Source organism: Aegilops tauschii, chromosome 5, assembly GCF_002575655.3.
Source record: "Aegilops tauschii subsp. strangulata cultivar AL8/78 chromosome 5, Aet v6.0, whole genome shotgun sequence".
Lineage (NCBI taxonomy): Eukaryota > Viridiplantae > Streptophyta > Magnoliopsida > Poales > Poaceae > Aegilops > Aegilops tauschii.
Genome location: NC_053039.3, coordinates 3432463 through 3453603, shown reverse-complemented (window position 1 = coordinate 3453603; position 21141 = coordinate 3432463).

The window sequence follows — 21141 nt, the reverse complement described above, 5'->3', positions numbered from 1 at the left end:
TCAAGATGGAGACATAGATATTTGTAAAGTGCATACGGACCTGAATGTCGCAGATCCGTTGACTAAACCTCTTCCGCGAGCAAAACATGATCAACACCAGAACTCTATGGGTGTTCGATTCATCACAATGTAACTAGATTATTGACTCTAGTGCAAGTGGGAGACTGTTGGAAATATGCCCTAGAGGCAATAATAAAATGGTTATTATTATTTTTCCTTGTTCATGATAATTGTCTATTGTTCATGCTGTAATTGTGTTATCCAGAAATCGTAATACATGTGTGAATACATAGACCACAACATGTCCCTAGTGAGCCTCTAGTTGACTAGCTCGTTGATCAATAGATGGTTACGGTTTCCTGACCATGGACATTGGATGTCATTGATAACGGGATCACATCATTAGGAGAATGATGTGATGGACAAGACCCAATCCTAAGCATAGCACTAGATCGTGTAGTTCGTTTGCTAAAGCTTTTCTAATGTCAAGTATCATTTGCTTAGACCATGAAATCGTGCAACTCCCGGATGCCGTAGGAATACTTTGGGTGTACCAAACGTCACAACGTAACTGGTTGGCTATAAAGGTGCACTACAGGTATCTCCTAAAGTGTCTATTGGGTTGGCACGGATCGAGACTGGGATTTGTCACTCCGTATGACGAAGAGGTATCTCTGGGCCCACTCGGTAATGCATCATCATAATGAGCTCAATGTGACCAAGTAGTTGGTCACGGGATCATGCATTACGGAACGAGTAAAGTGACTTGCCGATAACGAGATTGAACGAGGTATTGGGATACCGACGATCGAATCTCGGGCAAGTAACGTACCGATTGACAAAGGGAATTGTATACGGGATTGCTTGAATCGCCGACATCGTGGTTCATCCGATGAGATCATCGTGGAACGTGTGGGAGCCAACATGGGTATCCAGATCCCGCTGTTGGTTATTGGCTAGAGAGGTGTCTCGGTCATGTCTGCATGATTCCCGAACTCGTAGGGTCTACACACTTAAGGTTCGATGACGCTAGGGTTATAAGGAAGGTTTCTATGTGATTACCGAATGTTGTTCGGACTCCCGGATGAGATCCCGGACGTCACGAGGAGTTCCGGAATGGTTCGGAGACGAAGATTTATATATGGGAAGTCCTTATTCAGTCGTCGGATGTGTTCGGGGGGTATATCGGTATTGTACCGGGACCACTGAAAGGGTTCCGGGGGTCCACCGGGAGGGTCCACCTGCCCCGGAGGTCCCTATGGGCTGAATATAGAGGGGAACCAGCCCCTAGGTGGGCTGGGCGCCAAACCCCCCTAGGGCCCATGCGCCTAGGGTTGGGGGAAACCCTGGAGGGGGCGCCCCCCTTGGCTTGGGGGGCAAGCCTCCCCCCTTGGCTGCTACCCCCCTCTAGATCCATCTGGAGGGGCCGGCCCCCCTCTCCCTTGCCCCTATAAATAGAGGGGGTGGGAGGGCAGCCGCACCACATCCAAGGCGCAGCCCCTCCCCTCCCCAACACCTCTCCTCCTCTGCGTGAGTTTGGCGAAGCCCTGCCGGAGAACTGCCACTCCACCACCACCACGCCGTCGTGCTGCTGTTGGAGCCTTCTTCCTCAACCTCTCCCTCCTCCTTGCTGGATCAAGGCGCGGGAGACGTCACCGGGCTACACGTGTGTTGAACGCGGAGGCACCGTTGTTCGGTGCTTGGATCGGATTCTGCCGCGATCTGAATCGCTACGTGTACGACTCCTCCAACCGCGTTCTTGCAACGCTTCCGCATCGCGATCTTCAAAGGTATGAAGATGCACTCCCCTCTCGTTGCTAGTAAACTCCATAGATTGATCTTGGTGATGCGTAGAAATTTTTTAATTTCTGCAACGATCCCCAACATACGGCGCATGCACGCACTGTTTGGATGATACCGATAGTATATATTTGGACAATTGTAGGAAGAATGTGTACCTGGGACATCGTCGATTTCTTCCGAGCAGGCATCCCGTAAGAAAGAAAGGCAAGCATTTCAAAGGTGAGGCGGATCACCGGACGAAGCCTCGCCACCGTACTGGTGCTGATGTACATGATATGGTCAAGGATTTGAAGGTAGTCTTTGGAAAGGGTACTGGCAGACAACCTGTTCCGAATGACGCTGACGGACGCGCACCCATGTGGAAGAAGAAATCTATATTTTGGGACCTGCCCTATTGGAAAGACCTAGAGGTCCGCTCCGCAATCGACGTGATGCACGTGACGAAGAATCTTTGCGTGACCCTACTTGGATTCTTGGGCGTGTATGGGAAGACAAAAGATACACCTGAGGCACGGGAGGACCAGCAAGGTATGCACGGAAAAGACGGCATACATCAGGGTCATGCCAGCTACGCTCTTAGCAAAGAAGAGAAGGAAATCTTCTTTGAATGCCTGCTCAGTATTAAGGTACCGTCTGGCTTCTCATCGAATATAAAGGGAATAATAAACATGGCAGAGAAAAAGTTCCAGAACCTAAAGTCTCATGACTGCCACGTGATTATGACGCAACTGCTTCCGTTTGCATTGAGGGGGCTTCTACCGGATAACGTTCGATTAGCCATTGTGAAGCTATGTGCATTCCTCAATGCAATCTCTCAGAAGGTAATCGATCCAGAAATCATACCAAGGTTAGAGAATGATTTGGTGCAATGTCTTGTCAGTTTCGAGTTGGTGTTCCCACCATCCTTCTTCAACATCATGACGCACGTCCTAGTTCACCTATGCGAAGAGATTAACGTTTTGGGTCCTGTATTTCTACACAATATGTTCCCCTTTGAGAGGTTCATGGGAGTCTTAAAGAAATATGTTCATAAGCGTGCTAGGCCAGAAGGAAGCATCTCCAAGGGCCATCACAATGAGGAGGTCATTGAGTTTTGTATTGACTTTATTCCTAACCTTAAGCCGATTGGTGTTCCTGAATCACGGCATAAGGGCAGACTGGGGGGAAAAGGCACGCTAGGAGGGAATCAACTAATATGTATGGACGGACATTCAATCACTGAAGCACACTACACAGTTCTACAGAATTCCGCCTTGGTGGCTCCGTATATGGACGAACACAAGAATTTTCTACGCTCCAAACACCCGGAGTGGTCTGATGACTGGATTACACGTGAACAAACCAGGAGTTTCGCCAGCTGGCTGCAGACACGTACCATGCATGACGCCTCTATTGAAGATGACATGTACTCGCTGTCCCAGTTAGCATCTTCTAATATAATGACTTTCAAAGGGTATGAGATAAATGGTAATACATTTTACACGATCGCCCAAGATAAGAAGAGCACCAACCAAAATAGTGGTGTCCGCTTTGACGCAACAACCAAGACGGGAAAGGAAACATATTATGGTTACATAGAGGACATATGGGAACTTGACTATGGACGTGGTTTGAAGGTCCCTTTGTTTCGGTGCAAATGGGTCAATATGACATGAGGCAGGGTAACGGAAGACCCGCAGTACGAAATGACAACAGTGGATCTCAACAATCTTGCGTATGCAGACGAACCATTCGTCCTAGCCAATGATGTGGCACAGGTTTTCTATGTGAAGGACATGTCTACCAAGCCGAGAAGAAGAAAAGATAAGGAAGCTAATGCATCATACGATGAGCCAAAGCGCCACATAGTTCTTTCTGGGAAGAGAAACATCGTGGGAGTGGATGACAAGACAGACATGTCAGAAGATTATGAAAAGTTTGATGAAATTGCTCCATTCACAGTGAATATTGACCCGAGCATCCAGTTAAATGATGAAGATTTTCCATGGCTACGGTGCAAAGGGACACACGCGAAGAAAAAGTTTCACACCCAAAGATCTGGGATGTGATCGGTTTCACTATCATCACTTTCTTCTGTGTTTCACACCCAGGAGGGAATCTCTGCAATAGTTAGGGTAGTTATGTGTTTTGGCATTTGAAACGCGAAGAAATTTTATGTGCAAACAAATTCTTTCATGCATTTACTGATTTTTTTAGCTAAATGACCCTGAAATTGAAAAGCATTTCAAATGAACTCAGAAAAGGTTGAAAGTTGGCATGGTATCATAATTTCACCCACATAGCATGTGCAAAAAAGTAGAGAGGGTTACCGCAAAAACTGGATGCACTTCGTGTACAAAATGGACAATCTCTTTCGAGGTATCAAGGTTTTGGACGAAAACTCATCTGTTACAAAGGCATTTCATTTTTTAAATAACCTAAGCATTACCAAATTGAATATAATGATAAAACACACTAATATTAAACATAAGAAAAAAGAATCACTGAAAAATCTATTTTCAAAGTTAAGTTATTCACAAACTAGTGATTCACACAAATTTCAAATAATTCAAAATTTAAACTATTCAAATTTGAAAACTACCGGCACTAACAGAAAGTTTGTAATTTTTTGTACCTAAAGCAAAAATATTCACAAAGAAACTCTAAATACAGAAAAAAACAACTCAAAAATAAATAAACCAAAAATAAATAAAGCAAAAAAAAAGAAAATAAAAAAGCCCACCTACTGGGCCAGAGCGGCCTACATACGACTAGAAACCCAACCTGTAGTTGGGCCAGGATGCAGGCCCGCAAGCCCAGTAGGCCCACAGGCAGAGTAGGAGAGGTAGGCTCAGAAGGCCTGCTTTTGAGAGGAGCTCAATGCAGTGCCCGCGCTGGGGCTTATAAACTGTTCTTGGCGCTCCTCAACTAGCGAGGTGGGACTAAACTTCTGCGCCCCTCGCCTGGCAGTGCACCCCCTTTAGTACCGGGTCGTGGCTCCAACCGGTACTAAAGGGGGGTCTTTAGTACCGGTTGGTGCCACCACCCGGTACTAAAGGGGGGCGCTTCCTGCCGCTTGGCCTGGCCAAAACAGACCTTTAGTACCGGTTGGTGGCTCCAACCGGTACTAAAGGGCTGTTCTATATAAGAAAACACTTCAAAAAAATTTCAGTTTCTCATCTCTCCATCTGCTTCTTTCTCCTCTGCCCCGTCGCCGCCGCCCCTCGCCGCCGCCCCCGTCGCCGTCCCCGTCGCCGTCCGTCGCCGTCGCCGTTGCCGTCGTCCCCGTCAGCGCGCCCCGCCCCGTCGTCGCGTCGTTCCCGCCCGGCCCTTCCCCGTCCCCGTCGTCGCCGCCCCGTCCCCATCCCCGTCGCTGCCCCCCGTCGCCGCGCCTCGCCGGTGAGCTCCTACCCCGGCCGCTGTGTCCACACACACACACATTGTTTTTTAGTTATAAATTTTAGTTATAGAAATTTTTCTGTTTTTTAGTTATAGAAATATCTATAGAAATGTTAGAAATTTTTCTGTTTTTTAGTTATAGAAATATTAGAAATGTTAGTTATATAGAAATGTTATAAATTTTTCTGTTTGTTAGTTATAGAAATATTTATAGAAATGTTAGCAATTTTTCTGTTTTTTAGTTATAGAAATATTAGAAATGTTATAGAAATGTTAGTTATATATATAGAAATGTTAGAAATTTTAGAATTAGTTTTAGCTAGATGAATTAGATTAATGTCAAATTGTTAGAATTTGCATATAGAATTTTAGTTATCACAATCCAATCATTTAAAAAATGTTACTTTTTGCGGGCATATAGTATTTGTTCTCGACGATGCCCGGCCCGCATCCTCGCCGTCGACCCGTTCGCGACGACGTCCGGCTGACCCATGTCCGGGACTGGGCTCCGCCGGGCTGGCACTGGGAGGTGCTACCTGGAGGGGTGCACCGCTTGGTCAGGAACCCGGCTTCGGGTCCCGTCGTTGACCCTGATCTCCTTTGGTGGCGTTCGCGTGGGCCACATTCGGTGCAGAGGGATCCGGCCCCGCCGGAGGTGGTGCGTCGCTGTGTCAGGGAGGAGGACGAGCACGTCCATCGCTACATGGCTGCTATGGACGTCAGGTTCTCCAATACCTGGCAGGTTCTTTGGGCAGATGACCAGAGATATGATCCTGGGATGGTTCCTTCTCTTTGGGTGTCCATCGCTCGCGCCCCAGGAACCGCGAGTGGCCTAGATTCTTCTATAGTATTCGATCTTTATTAGCTACCTAGCCAGTGATGTATTCGATATATAATATTCGAGACGATGTATTCGAGATTAGATATATTATTCGAGACGATGTACTCGAGATTATATATCATTCGAGACGATGCATATTATGTACTATATGATTCAGTTTTTCCTTATTGACTGCATCCATGCATTGTAATTTGAATACTAAATTGTTTTATATTTCTTCTGTATTAGTTAAGTAAAAGCTATATGGCGGACAATACCGGCAGAGAGAGAGAAGAGGAATTGTTCGAGATCATACGCAGCCCTCGCAGGCTAGATGATCTGAATGAAACAGATGACGGCTCCCAATATCTGAACAATACCGGGGAGGGTGATGATAAGATATTCGATCTCGACGACCGAGCTGATGAAGTCATGAACTATGATTATGATTATGATGACGCAGACAATGTTTATGATGACACAGACAATGTTGATCTTGAAATAACAAAGACTACCTGCGAGGTATATTTATATAAGCAGGCATCTGGTGATCATCACATGTTTTTTTGATTTGAAGATATATTAACGAATCGATCTTTCTTCTTTCAGCCCTCCGGATCGAGCAAATCTGCTTCTACAGACAGCAGGACAAAGCGAGGCCCGGGCAAAAAGTTGAAGGAGGGTGTAAAGTACAACATCGACTCCATCAAAGCTAATGGCGAACCCCTCACGCCTAAGAACATTGTGAACAACTGGACTCATTAGTGCGGAGTTCTTGTGAAGGACCAACTCCCGATCTCCATTCAAGAATGGAATGAGCCAAAAACTAAACGCCCAGATGTTACTTGGGTCGACGACAGAGCAAAACAAAATCTTTGGGAATCTCTGATGGAACACTTCACCCTACCAAATTATTTCACTAATGCAGATGTGCAGAAAGTCAAGGACGCTGCTCTTAAGAAGATGGCAATTGCATTCAACACCCACAAGAAAACTGTATGGGCCAACTACCTCGCTGCAGAAAGGAAGACTCCAGAATTCAAGGGAACACTGGAGAAGCAAAGAGAACACTGGCCCGCTTTCGTGAAATTCAAGGAATCAGAATTATCTAAGGAACGGTCGAGAAAAAACAAGGCCAATGCCGCAAAAAAGACGCACTTCCATAGGCTGGGGCCAGGTGGCTACGCGGTGGCAATGCCTAAGTGGGATAAGTCTGAGCAAGAGATGGAGGATGCAGGGGTCACTCCGGTTACTAGGAGCTGGCCCCCCAGGTGCAGAACTTGCTTCTATGCGCATGGGGGGGCGTTGGACGCGAAGACAGGCCTAGTTTCGAAGAAGGCAAGTCTAAAAGAAGCCGAACAAAAGTTACTTGACGCAATAGAAGATGCTCGAAAGGGGGTGTTCACGCCCAACAGAGAGAACGACGAGCTTACGCGCGCCCTGGGAAATCCTGAACACCCGGGAAGAACACGAGGCAAGGGCGTTATTCCCTGGTAAGAGGGATTTTCGGAATGGAACGACGACTACATGACCCGTGCAAGAAGGAAGATGGAGGAGGAGAAGAAGAGGAAGCTGGAGGAGGAGCAGAGGAAGCAGGACGCAGAACGCCTTCAAGGCCTAGAAGCAAGGCACGCGGACTTGTCACTCAAATTCCAGCACTAGCAGCAGTAGATCGACTCACTTAGCCAGGAAAGGGGGTCTCAGCAGCGGCAGCAGCAAGGGGATGATCGTCCAACATTGGATAGCACTGTCCCATCCATGCCGAGAAGCAGCATTGGTTCCGGCCCGGGCGACGCACTGCTGGATACATACCCTGTGGATGACATCATAGAGAACACTAACTGTGAGCTACACTTCAAAATGAAGAACATATCCATGAAGGTGACGGACGCCGTTGCTTTTACAATTACCCCCGAAGCAACCTTCCATTGCAACCCGATTCCAGCGGGCTATGCTCGTGTCTTGGTTGATGAGGTGGTGGACCCATATTCGGGGCTACAGCTTGACATTCCTGGAGGTGATGATGAGCACACACTGGGAGAGGCCATACATCGTATCATCCTATGGAGAAAGGATTGCATCGTCTTTCGAAATCCACCGACACAGCGTCTGCCGACTCCTCCTCGAAGTCCGCCACTGAGTCAGCAGACTACCGCTCCTCCAAGTCCACGAACGCGTGAGCCGACTCCTCCTCGAAGTCCGCCACCATGTCAGCAGACTCCCGCTCCTCCAACTCCACGAACGCGTGAGCAGACTCCTGCTTCAAGTCTGGCACAGCGTCAGGCCACTCCTCCTGTTTCAAGTCCGACACCGTGTCAGGCCACACCTCCTGCTTCAAGTCCGGCACAACGTCAGGCCACTCCTCCTGCTCCAACTCAGCCACGTCAGCCGTCTCCGCCGCCTCAGCAATCACAGAAGAGACACGCCGCAGCTATGGTGCGTAGCGGTACGAGTCGAGGTAGTACATGAAGTACAGGCGGAGACAAGCGATATAAATATGGTCCAAGCCTCGCTCCTCTTCCTCAGAGGCCTTACGACATGACCGAGGAGAAAAACGATGCCATAGTGAAGGCCCAAGTGGACGCCCATTTTGGACCGAAACCGGCACCGCCACCGAGGGAGAAAGTGCCTGAGTAAAAGATTGACCACTTCATTCGTATGGCTAGACCACCAGCTCCCAAGCCTGTTGACTCAGACTATGAGCGCCAAATCAGGAAGGCACATCGAGCACGACTACAGAAAGAAGCGAGCTCGAGCTCGAGCCAACAAGCAGCTGTCAAAAAATGCGGGAAAACCGTTCCCCAGCTGGGAGAACAGGCGGCGCAATCGATCCCCCCGCTTGTTGTGCCAACAACACATGAGAGTACGCGCGCCCAATATTATTGTGGGCAAACCGTTTACGTTCCCCAGCTGGGCAATGTGGTAATAACCGAGGATCATATAATGCAGGCTGAAATGCTCAAGATCACTGTTGGACAACTCCTCGATATCGAGCCCATGTCTCCGCTTAGAGAGGAGGAAATAAAACGGAAATATGTCCGAGGCCAACCTTTGGTCGAGCCAGACGAGGTCAAGAACCTCCCAACGAGAATGTATGAATTGCATCAATGGTACATGAACATTACCAAGATTTCCAATCGAGAGTCCCTCATGGTGAATGTCAAGAAGGAGGATTACTTCCATGAGAAAGCTGTGTCCGTTGAGTATTCAGAACTATTTCAGTTATACAATCAAGACGCACTCGACAAATCTATCGTCAGTTGCTATTGTCTGTAAGTGATTTCTTTCTGTAATTTAAGTCTCAAGCTAGCTGTAGTGATCATTTTGATCAATCATTACCTGTAATTATCCTGACTATATTCTTTTCTGTGGTATTATGCAGGATGAAGATGTATGAAATGAAAAAATCTGGACGCTATGGCATTGGGTTCGTTGACCCAAATACCATTAATGAGTACACATGGAACATTCCAAGTTGTCGAGCAAGTTTAGAGGAAAGCATGCTAGAGTTCTTCAAGCGCCTCAATACCAATGAAGATATACTACTTCCTTACAACTTCCTGTGAGTCACACTGTCTTGTACTACAAATTCTGTTTTTGCTTACTAGCTAGCTAGATGTTAATAATTAAGTGTATATGGTTTAGGGTAGTTGATTAGTGTTATGCACATGCCCGCTTAATTAAGACATGCAAACGTGTGCGCATGCATTTTCCACTGGATCTTGTTAGACATTAAAGTTGACAAAGGAAAGTTGAAGTACTGGATTCACTACTTAAAAAAGAAAGTGACTACACCATCTTGTTTGGGATAGTCAACAGGTAATTTCAATCATTATTAACTATATCTCGGCCTATTTAGTTCGTCATTTTCCTGATATGAACTATTTAATAACCCCTTTATTAATTTTCTTTGCCGGCGGGCAGGGCTTGGGCAAAGTTCATCAAGGTGACTCCAGGCAAATGGGCAAAAAGGCTATTTTGGTATCGACCCAAGGTAAGAAATTAAGTAGTACTATAGCTAGCTAGCTACCATCTCTTTAATTCTTGTTTCAATACCATTAATTAATTATATCATGCTTGATTAATCATTATCTGATTCAATTCCATTCTCGTAAAGGCCCTGAAGCAGGCGTCGGGGACTGATCTGTGTGCATACTACGTTTGCGAGAACATTCGCATGATGGCGTCCGAAAGGAGCAGATCTGATAGACAGCAATGGGTACGTTTCACAAAACACTATTCACAATTTCTACATAATTATCGATATTGATCTCCTTAACAGTTCCATGATGTGCGGGAGAAGTTCCTACCAACGGAGCGCATACGAGCACTTCAAGAGGAAATAGCGGGATTTTTGCTCGACCAGGTCATAGATCCCAAAGGAGAATACTATTACCCGCTACCGCCCCCATGAACCACTTGTCATCGTGCTCCGAAGGCACCAAGGCAACATGTAGGAGAAATTGTATATACATATACATGTGTATGTGTGAATAATTAATGGTGGTGGTTGTGAGACATTCGATGATATATATTTATTATATATATGCGGTTCTACGAGAAAATCTATTTATATATATGCATAACGTGTACAATATGTAGTATTGTAAAATACCAACAAACAAAAAAGAATTAAATGGAAAACACAAAATTAATGGAAAAATAAGAAATAAAACCAACCCCCCCAAACATTTAGTACCGGTTGGTGTTACCAACCGGTACTAATGGTCTACCAGCACCCGTGCCTGGCTCGTGCCACGTGGTGGCACTTTAGCGCCGGCTCGTGCCGAACCGGTAGTAAAGGGGGGGCCTTTAGTCTCCACTCTTTAGTGCCGGTTGTAGAACCAGCACTAAAGGGCCTTACAAACCGGCGCTAAAGCCCGGTTCTGCAGTAGTGCATCGTCATGCATGATCAATATATAGAGGAGAAGTGACCTCTCTTTCTCCGTGTTTGTTGGTCGAACACCAAGTTTTTGTATATCTATTTGATGCTATTCCATATAGTACACGTTGATGCATATATCTATTAAAAAAATTGCATTTCCCGATGCATTCTTCGTCATTAGGAATGATGTGGTCAACAAATAATCCTGCCAATTCCTCTTGAATTGCACGTAGGCGATCCTTTGCTAGGAGTACGTCCCACTTCTGCCAGGTCTAATTTAAAGAAGGGGGGTCAATATATATATATAAAAGAATGAAATCAACACAATTGATGGTGATAAAATAAAATTGTGAATATTGTTTACGTACTTCAAATTGTGGTCTAGTGAAGCCCCTCTCAGTGGTATTTTGGTGAATGAACTCGCAGACGTAGTATCCACAGAAATCATTTCCGGGTTGCTGCCACATGCACTTTACGATAATATAGTTCAATCAAAATGATAATCAACCATGATAATAGTATTGAAACTAGAGAAATGCACGGAACTAGCTAGCTGGTACTACTTACTCTGGGTTGTGTAAATCACAGCTCCAGTCTCCATTCACCCTGAACCTGCTTGATGAACTTTTTCCAAACCCTGCCCAGCAAAGAAAATGATTACTTGATATCAGGAAATGAATGAAAGTTGCCGATATAGTGCGATAATGATTGAATTTACCTCTGGAGCATTTCGATCATGTCCGCATACTCCGTACCCTCTTTATGTTTCGAGTCCAAGACACTTACTGCTCCCTCGTCTGGCGTAATGGTTAGCAGAATCAAGTGGAACCTGTGCGCGCATAACTCGTCAATTACACTTAACCTCGAGTAAGCGAAACATAATATGCAGAAGACAGTAACACTCACTTGAAGTTGTACGAAAAGAGTATTTCCCTTTTGTTTTGGTGTCGAGGAAATGACCTTAGCAAGATTTCCTCAGTCTCCCTGGCTTTCTTCTGTACCATGTATTCATTTATGACATTTGGGTTAATGAACCCAATGTCATAGATTTGTTCCCTTTTGAATTCGATGATCTTGAATCTGCATAATATAGTGAGGATATAATTATATACATGCAATGAACGAGCTGGTCGCTAGAGACTCTATTACAGAAATAATAGTTACAGATAATAAAAACCGATGATAATTTTGTCGAGGGCTTTTAGATTGTATAATTGAAAGAATTCGTCAAATTCAACATAGATCGAGTCCATTCCAATGAAGTCATGATCATCCTTAATTCCCACCAAGATACTGCCCGTCCCATCCTTGTAGGCCTCCAAGTACCATTTATGCAATCTTCACATCATCATTGATAGATTCAGTTCCAGATAATCACTTCTGACGAGACACTTCCCGTGCTCGTATTTAAAGTTTTCTACCTCAGCGATTTTGAAGTGTATATCATCGCCTAGGTAATCACTGGAATTGAAACCAGGAGCAACGGCCGCTACCCCCGGGGTATCGGTAAACACCTTGAGCGGGGGGCACTATTGCTTTTCCTATTCGCCGAGCTGGGGGATTGTATTCCCACTTCTTGCACCAACACTGCTACTTCTCGACCGACTCATAGCTTGGTCATGTGGCTTTGCAATAATGCGGTCATAGTTTGATAGCGGCAGAGGCAGAGGTTCGCTTAAGGGCATCCAGAGTGCATTTGGCCTTTACTGGATCTACTTTTTCCTTTGGAGGTGGAACTTTCCATTCAAAATGGGCCCGCACTTCGGCATCACTGATGTCCTTGTTTTCCTCGTCAGTCCTATCATATGGTAACTTTGGAGGAGCCTTGAGGCTTGGACCATATTTGAATTTCTTCCCACCACCTCTTGTACTGCTAGCCGTCAGAGCGGCGACGGCTCTCTTCTGCCATTGCTGACGAGGCGGAGTCCACTAACACGCCGGAGGAGGCGGAGTGCCCTGACGCGCCAGAGGAGGCGGAGGCGGAGGCGGAGTGCCCTGACTCGCTGGAGGAGGAGGAGGAGTGCCCTGACGCGCCGGAGGAGGCTGAGTATGCTGAGGTATAATGTTTGGAAGCTTGATGTACTCCTTTCTCCATACACAAGTACTCCTTAAAGCATTTTCTAGATGATTCTCCCCTTCACCTGTAGGGTAGTCAAGCTCTAGCTCCTCAAATCCCTCCATTATTTCATCCACCGTCACAATAGCATAGCCATGTGGAATCGGACGGCAATGAAAAGTTCCCTCGGCTTGAGGAGGTACAACAAAGCCGAGCGCCGCCTTCAACTACACGTTCTGTCATTTCGTCATTAGAACACAATGTTCAGCCTCCGTGATACTATCCACGGGGTAGCGAGTAGCCATGATATCAGGCTCAAGGAGCTCCGTGGAAGCCACGCTGCTTCTCCGCTGAGATGGTGGGGTAGCTTCGGGGGCAGGGTCGTCGAACGAAGGATCTTTGTGCCGCTGAGATGGTTGGCCAGTAGCTCACTGGCTCTGAAGTTCGTCCTCTAGTTTCGCTAATCTTGCATTGATCTTCTCCAGTTCGCCTGCTTCCACTTTCTTCTTTCTCTCTCGGCTTCTATAACCACCGATGTCGGCAAGCCCATACACCCACGGAAGGGAGCCTGATGTGCCTCGTGTTCGTCCAGGGTGTTCAGGATTCCCAAGGGCAAGTGTCAGCTTATCATTCTCTCTGTCGGGATGAATCCTCCCTTCCCGCGCTACCTTGATTGCTTCCTCAAGCTTCATGACGGGCATTGCAAGTTGAGCTTTCATCCAAACACACTTTCTTGTGTCTGGGTCCAAAGTTCCCCCAACCCCGAAGAACCAAGTCCTTGCCCGATCTGGCCAGTGCAATGTTGTTGGTTGGACTCCTTTAGCAAGCAGGTCTTGCTCAGCTTTGTCCCACGTAGGCCGGGTTTTGCTGTAGCCACCTGACCCCGCAACATGGTGATACAGCTTCTTTCCAGCATTCAGCTTATTTGTCACTGACCTTTGCTTGCCCTTGTCCAATTTCTTCCAGGCCACAAATGCGGGCCAGTGATCTCTTATCTTCTCATATCGACCGATGAATTCTAGAGTCTCTTTCTCGACAAACTTTGTGTTCAACTCTTTCTTCCAGATCATGAATAGTTCTGCCGTCTTCTTAAGAGCAAACGCCTTGACCTTTCGCTCTATAACCGGGTTATTCAGATCAGCCTCTGGCGGTAGGCTGAAATTTGTCATCAACGAGGTCCAAAGATCATCTTTCTATCTATTCTGGACATAAGAAACTTCAGGGTCCTTATTCTTATTCCATTGCTGGATGCTGATCGGGACGCTGTCCCTAACAACAACTCTGCAGTGATGTACAAATGTGTTCTTTGTCCGCTTGGGTTCAATCGGTTGGCCATCTGGAGCGACTACTTCGATCATGAACCTTTCATCCTGGCGCAACCTTTTCTTTGGGCCTCGTCTCTTTACGGAAGTTTGGCTCGATCCGGAGGGCTAATTAGAAGAAGAAAGAAGTGTTAATATATGTACATACAAAACTATTAATGCATCAAGTCAGCAGAGGCTTAATTAATATATGTATATGTACCTCGCCGGACTTTGCAATAGTTAAGTCTCCCTCCTTCGTTCGGTCACCCGGGCCGTCATCATGATCTCCTTCCTCCGCCGTTCGGTCGCCGGAGCCATCATGATCTCCTTCCTCCTCCATTATGGAATTACCGGAGCCGTCATCCTCTCCTTCCTGACCATCGGTGTCATTGAGAAACGACAAGGGATCACCTCCGGCGAGGATTATATCCCCCAACAACTGTTTTTGTTCTAAGTCTCTTTCCATAGTTTCTGCGAATATTACAACATGCACTACTGGAATCTGGCATTTTGCCGTGTGCCTCCTCTTTGCCGTCTGCCAGCTGACGACAAAGAGCCTCTTTGCCGTCCGCTTCCACAAAGCGGACGACAAAGAAAGGGCTGGTGGCAAAAACGCTATTTGTCGTCAGCCAACTCTTTGCCGTCCGCCAGCAGCCGGCATAGAATCGTTGTCGTCCGCTAGCGGACGGCAAAGAATGAGGGTGGCCCACTACTGAGAATCACCTAACGGACACTTTCTTTGCCGTCCGCTAGCAGACGGCAAAGAAAGTGGCCAGCTAACGTCCATTAGCTAGGATCTTTGCCGTCTGCTCGCGGACGACAAAGAACCGTGCCCTAACTAAAATCCATCGACGCCCGCCCGCGCCCCATCTCTCTGTCCCCTCTCTCTCCGCCCACGCCCGATCCATCGCCGCCCCGCGCCCCCTCGCCCCCGTGCCGCTGCCGCCCCACGCCACCCCCGTCGACGCGCCACCCCAGCAGCCCCGGTGACCCCCTTCCCCACCCCGCGCCATCCCCGTCGTCGCGCCGCGCCGCCCCGTGCCCGAGCCGTCGCAGCCCCACGCCACCCACGTCGCCGCGACACCCCCTCCTCCACCCCGGCGGCCCCGGCGCCCCTCTGCTCCACCACCGCGGCCGCCCCGCCGCTCTGGCGCCCCCTCCTCCACCCGGCCGCCCTGGCGCCCTCTCCTCCACCACCGCGGCCGCCCCACCCCTCCGGCGCCCCCTCCTCCACCCGGTGAGACCTCTTGTATTTTTTTTCTGTTTTTGTTTCTGTATTTTAAGTTTAGTTTAGGTTTACTTTAGTTTAGGTTTAGAGCAGAGAGCCTTATATTGCAGTGCAAGAATTGATTATGATAGCTCATCCAGACTTGGAAGTTCTTAGCGTCTGTGCGAATAGAACCTGATAGCTTGCTGATACACACCAATAGCTCAAGATGCGTAGTCTACTACTGAAATGCGGTGCTGGTGCACTGATGTGAAGCATGGTGTATAATCCAGCTGCTGATCACACCTGAGTATGCAGTGTTACTTTTTTCAGGAGATAGCATCTCGGCGATATTAATATAACTAGATAAGTTCCCTATAATATGATAATTCTGCCCCCTACAAGAACAACACATAATAAAGCATTTTTAAAATATTGAACTAATTAAGCATGAACCTATTGAAGTAATCAACAACACTCGAATTAGTTTAATTTGAGAAAACAACAAGGCATGCATATTGCTTATGGAATCTGTCATAAGAGGCAAACTATACCCGTCTTTTTCTTTTCTTTTTTGCGGAAAGGCAAACTATACATTCAGCAAGCCAAAGGAAAGTCTAGCGTGTCTTTCTCACTAGCATAGGCGTGAAAGCATAATCTCAATCTAAACAGGAGGCCGTGTTGATCGGAGTGACTGCGACGGTCATAGTCCTGGGAAGTGACAACATCATTGTTGAGGTGTGTGTGCCTCAAACTCGTATGTTAGTTGCGTCTCCTGTGATCATAGTTGAGCAAGTATAAGATTGCAGTATGGTTATAATGTCTTACCCCAGCTTGCATTTACATACCTTTTCTGTAATAGGATCCTATGGTAATGTGATGTGGTACTTGTTCTGATTTGCATACAAAGTAAATTGATTATAGGGCACTACCCTTAGTTTTTGATTTGAGGTATGTTTGTTTGCTTGGTGTGTGGCACCTATGGCCACCTAAAATATGGTGCAGCTATGATTGTTGCCACAAGTATTCCAATGTGATCACACCACAAGGAACTTTAGGTTTAGTTTTGGTTAAGAAGAAAGAAGAAAGATGAAAAAAATAAGAAGAAGAAGATAAAGAGAGGAGGAAGAAGAAGTGTATTTTTCCCTATTTTTAGATTAGTATGCTCTTTTTTTCAACATTTTTAGTTTTCTTTCACGTCTAAAGAAATTCCTAGTTTGAAGGGTGCCAATTGCCATTGCCAACTAACCTACCAAATTAATTAAGTGTTGTTGATGTTGTTGAGCACAAGTGCATTGCTTTTTTTCTCAGTCTTCTTTCATGTCTAGAAACTTGGCTCTATGTTTATAGATATGCTTCTAGCTAGATACTAATTGGTCTCTTCTGCTGCTTATTAGAGATGGGGGGAGGCCGTCACCGCAGGCTCCGCTCTGCCACACCGGAGTACGAGTTGGATGCTTTTGAGTTCTTCAGTATCATACTTGGGACTTCCTCCAAGAGGCAGGTATATAAAAGGAGAGATCTCCCCTTCACCCATCTCATTATGACAACTCTGTTGTTTGCTACATCACTCCTTGTCCCAAACTGCGGAGGCTGCCTGACACTTTTATGACGATGCTGGACGGCCATCGGCCAAAGAATGTGAAGTTGCGACAGGCCGGCAGCGGGCTTCGCACGCTTTGGGACATGGAGTTGGTGATCAGGTACGGCCACATGTACCTGTGTCGTGGCTGGGAGAAGTTCTACCGTGCCTACGACCTGCGGCACGGGTACTTCCTTCTTTTCAGGTACGACGGCGACGCCATGCTCACCGTGAAGGTGTTCAACACGACTATGTGTCGCATGCGCTACCAGGACGACGATGATGCCAGTACGTTTTGCCTCTTCTTCCTCTAGACTTTGCTTTGTCTCACATCGATTGTTTACGGTCATTGTTGCATTTGGTGAGGCAATGGGAGCAGCAGCAGCGACTCTGGCTACAGCCAAAGCAGCAGCGACTCTGGCTGCAGCAAAAGCAGCAGCGAGGATGATCCGGAATGGAGTGGGGAATAAGAGGAGCAGAGTGGGGATGAGGAGGTGCAGGATGACGATGGGCAACAGATGGTGGTGGCTGAGGATGATGTAGCGATGGTGGTGGCTGAGGATGACGTAGCGATGGTGGTGGCTGACGATGGGCAAGAGATGGTGGTGGCCGAGGATGACATAGTGATGGTGCTGCCTGAAGATGGCCTCGCGATGGTGGTGGTGCCTGACAATGACCTCGCGATGGTGGTGGCGCCGGCGATCCCACAGCCGGGCGACATGACCATGCCAATTGTGGTAGAAGACTACATCCCACTGCCTCCACCACCTCGCCGCTCTTGGCGCATCAGGACGAGGAAGGAGAAGGAGAAGAAGAATGAGGAGTGAACTATGTCAGGTATGTCAGATCTCCAGAATGATCTATATATACTTAGCTTTGTTTCCTCTGAAATGACATAAGTTAGCTCTAATATGCTAAGTTATCTCTAATATGCTTAGTTTCCTAGGTTTGCTCAATAATGACATACACTTGGCTTACTTGTGTAAAAAATGGCATAATTATGCTTAGTTAACTCAAAAATGGCATAATTAGTTAAGTTAGCTCTAAAATGACCCATTTAACCTAGGTTAGCTCCAATATGATCCATTTTACCTAGGTTAGCTCCAAAATGACCAAGTTTACCTAGGTTAGCTCCAATATGATCCATTTTAGCTAGGTTAGCTCCAAAATGACCAAGTTTACCTAGGTTCGCTCTAATATGACCCATTTTAGCTAGGTTAGCTCCAAAATGACCTAGTTTACCTAGGTTAGCTCCAAAATGACCAAGTTTACCTAGGTTAGCTCCAAAATGACCTAGTTTACCTAGGTTAGCTCCAAAATGACCAAGTTTACCTAGGTTAGCTCCAAAATGACCAAGATGGCATAATATGCTTAGTTCACTCAAAGATGGCATAATTAGCTAGGTTAGCTCCATTTTACCTAAGTATGCTTACTTCTTATTCCAGTCTTCTTCTTCTTCTTCTTCATTTTCTTCTTCTTCATTTTCTTCTTCTTCTAACTTTCTTGTTTCCCATTTTGTAGATCTGATTTAATTCACGGAAGCTTCCACATGGATGGAGTGCTTCTTTTCCCTTTCTGCTTTTATATTGTATCGATGAACTTGCATGGACGGAACTTGTTATATGGATGGATGGATAACGGTGTTGGATGAACAATGTGAAACTTTTGTAATATGTATGGATGTAACTATGTGTTGGTTATGTATGTATATATGATGAAACTTGTGTGTTAGATATGTCTTTTGTGAAATTTGTGCGTTGAAACTTGTGTGTTCAAATTGAATGAATTTAAGAAAAAACACAAAAAACAGGGGCTATATAGGATCTTTGCCGTCCGCCAGCGGACGGCAAAGATGCCACGTGGCAGCTCCCTGTACAGCCTGGGGGCTGTCCTATTTGGTTACTTTGCCGACCGCTGGTTGACGGCAAAGGTGCAATGGTCTTTGCCGTCCGCCAGCTGACGGCAAAGCTCACCGTTAGCCCCCTAACGGCCAGATGTTGTCACGTGTGCCGTCCAAGACCTTTGCCGTTAGCCGGCTGACGGCAAAGAAGCCTTTGCCGTAGCCTATTCAGTCGGACCTGTTGCCGTCAGCTGGCTGACGACAAAAAACTTTGCCGTCCGCCATGTATGCCTTTGCCGTCCGCCATGGCAGACGGCAAAGTGCCTGATTCCTGTAGTGATGGCAATATACAAACATGAGAGATGGATTATAGGCAAACATGGACTTAATTAATATCACAACAAGGAATCATATGCATATGAGCAATAAATTAGTGGCAAACATCATGCAAAGTTGAGAAGTTTTATAACAGTCAGTTTCAGACGATCGTCGAGGACTACTCCCCCCTCATGGTCGTCGAGGATACTTGTGGATTCCTGCCCCCTCATTTTCCTGAGAGAGTTAGGGGATACTTGCGGACTCCTCCCCCTCACTTTCCCGAGAGAGTTAGGGGACATACTTGCGGACTCCTCCCCCCTCATTTTCTTGAGAGAGTTAGGGGATACTTGCGGACTCCTCCCCCCTCATTTTCCCGAGAGAGTTAGGGGACATACTTGCGGACTCCTCCCCCTCATTTTCCTGAGAGATTTAGGAGATACCTGTGGACTCCTCCCCCCTCATTTTCCTGAGAGAGTTAGGGGACATACTTGCGGACTCCACCCCCCTCATTTTCCCGAGAGAGTCAGTTTCACATTTTCATTTCAAAAAAAAGACTTGCTTCACATTTTCATTTAACAAAATCCTAAAAAAATTCTCTTCTAGGAGTTTGGGTGGACTCGAGACTTGGTCGGGCGAGAGGGGGTTAATCGACGTCCCCCCTCATGTCGAAGTTATCGGAGTCTTTTAACTCATTTTGAATATATGAACAAAAAAAAATATTCTATGAACAAAAAAATCATCATATGAACATTTATATATATATATACATCCATCCATACATACATACACATACATCCAAAAAATGCTATGAACAAATAAATAATCATCATATGGACCAAAAAATGCTATGAAAAAAAATCATCATATGAACAGTGTCTATATACATCCATCCATACATACATACTCCCTCCCTCCGGAAATACTTGTCCGAGGAATGGATGTATCTAGATGTATTTTAGTTCTAGATACATCCATTTGTATCCATTTCTTCGACAAGTATTCCCGGACGGAGGGAGTACATGACAAAAAATGCTATATATGTGCAAAAAAATTGTATGAACAGCGGCGGCGGCGGCTAGCATAGAGTAGGGGCGGCGGCAGCGCAGTGGCAGAGAGGTGCCGGCGACCATTGGAAGGGGGTTCACTGGGGCGACGAGGACGGTGGGCTCGGGGGGGGGGGCACGCTCGCGGCGACGGGGAGGAGGGCGCCTCGGCGAGGGCTCGGGGAGGAGCGACAGCGCGCGAGCTCGGGGGCGGCGACGGCGACGGCTTGGCAGGGGCGACGGCTGGGCTTCAAGATCTAGGAAAGCTATTAACTATATTGCCGAATAAATTTGACTGCAGATTTCAAAAACTATTTAAGTGATGTACCTATTGCAGTTTGTTTCAAAATTAGAAAAAAGGAGCACTAGGGGCGTCGGGCATGTTCGGTGTTTTGCGGACGGCGCGGCAACGGTGGTGTTAGCCGGCACCAGCAATTCTGTGCAGCTTCGCGTTGGCTGATGCCTGTCACCTGCTAATTGCCTTCTTGCCGCGATGTCGAAAGCGATCGCTGATTCAATAGAATCGAAGGATTAGGCAGAAACCCGATACTTGCCTGCTGTGAGCAACTCACTGGATCTGGTGGAAATCGAACTAGGGTTTCATTTAAAATCAAGAGAGAGAAAGGAGTTTGCGTAGCCAATCCGCCCAACCACCCACACAGCTACAAAAGGTACAAGCATCGGCCAAATCCGCCGTCCAGTTCCTTCCTACCTATTACATTGGAGTCTACTGGCTATTTAAAGGAGGTGACCGTTAACACAGTTAACGGGCCCAAGCTGGATCGACGAAACACGCCGGAGCCCTTCTTTGCCTCATGGGCCGGCTCGTCCCGGGCCCATCTCCTGTCTTTGAACCTTCAGCGCCCTCTTCGCGTGCCGGAACAGCTACAATGCTTCTGCCTGTT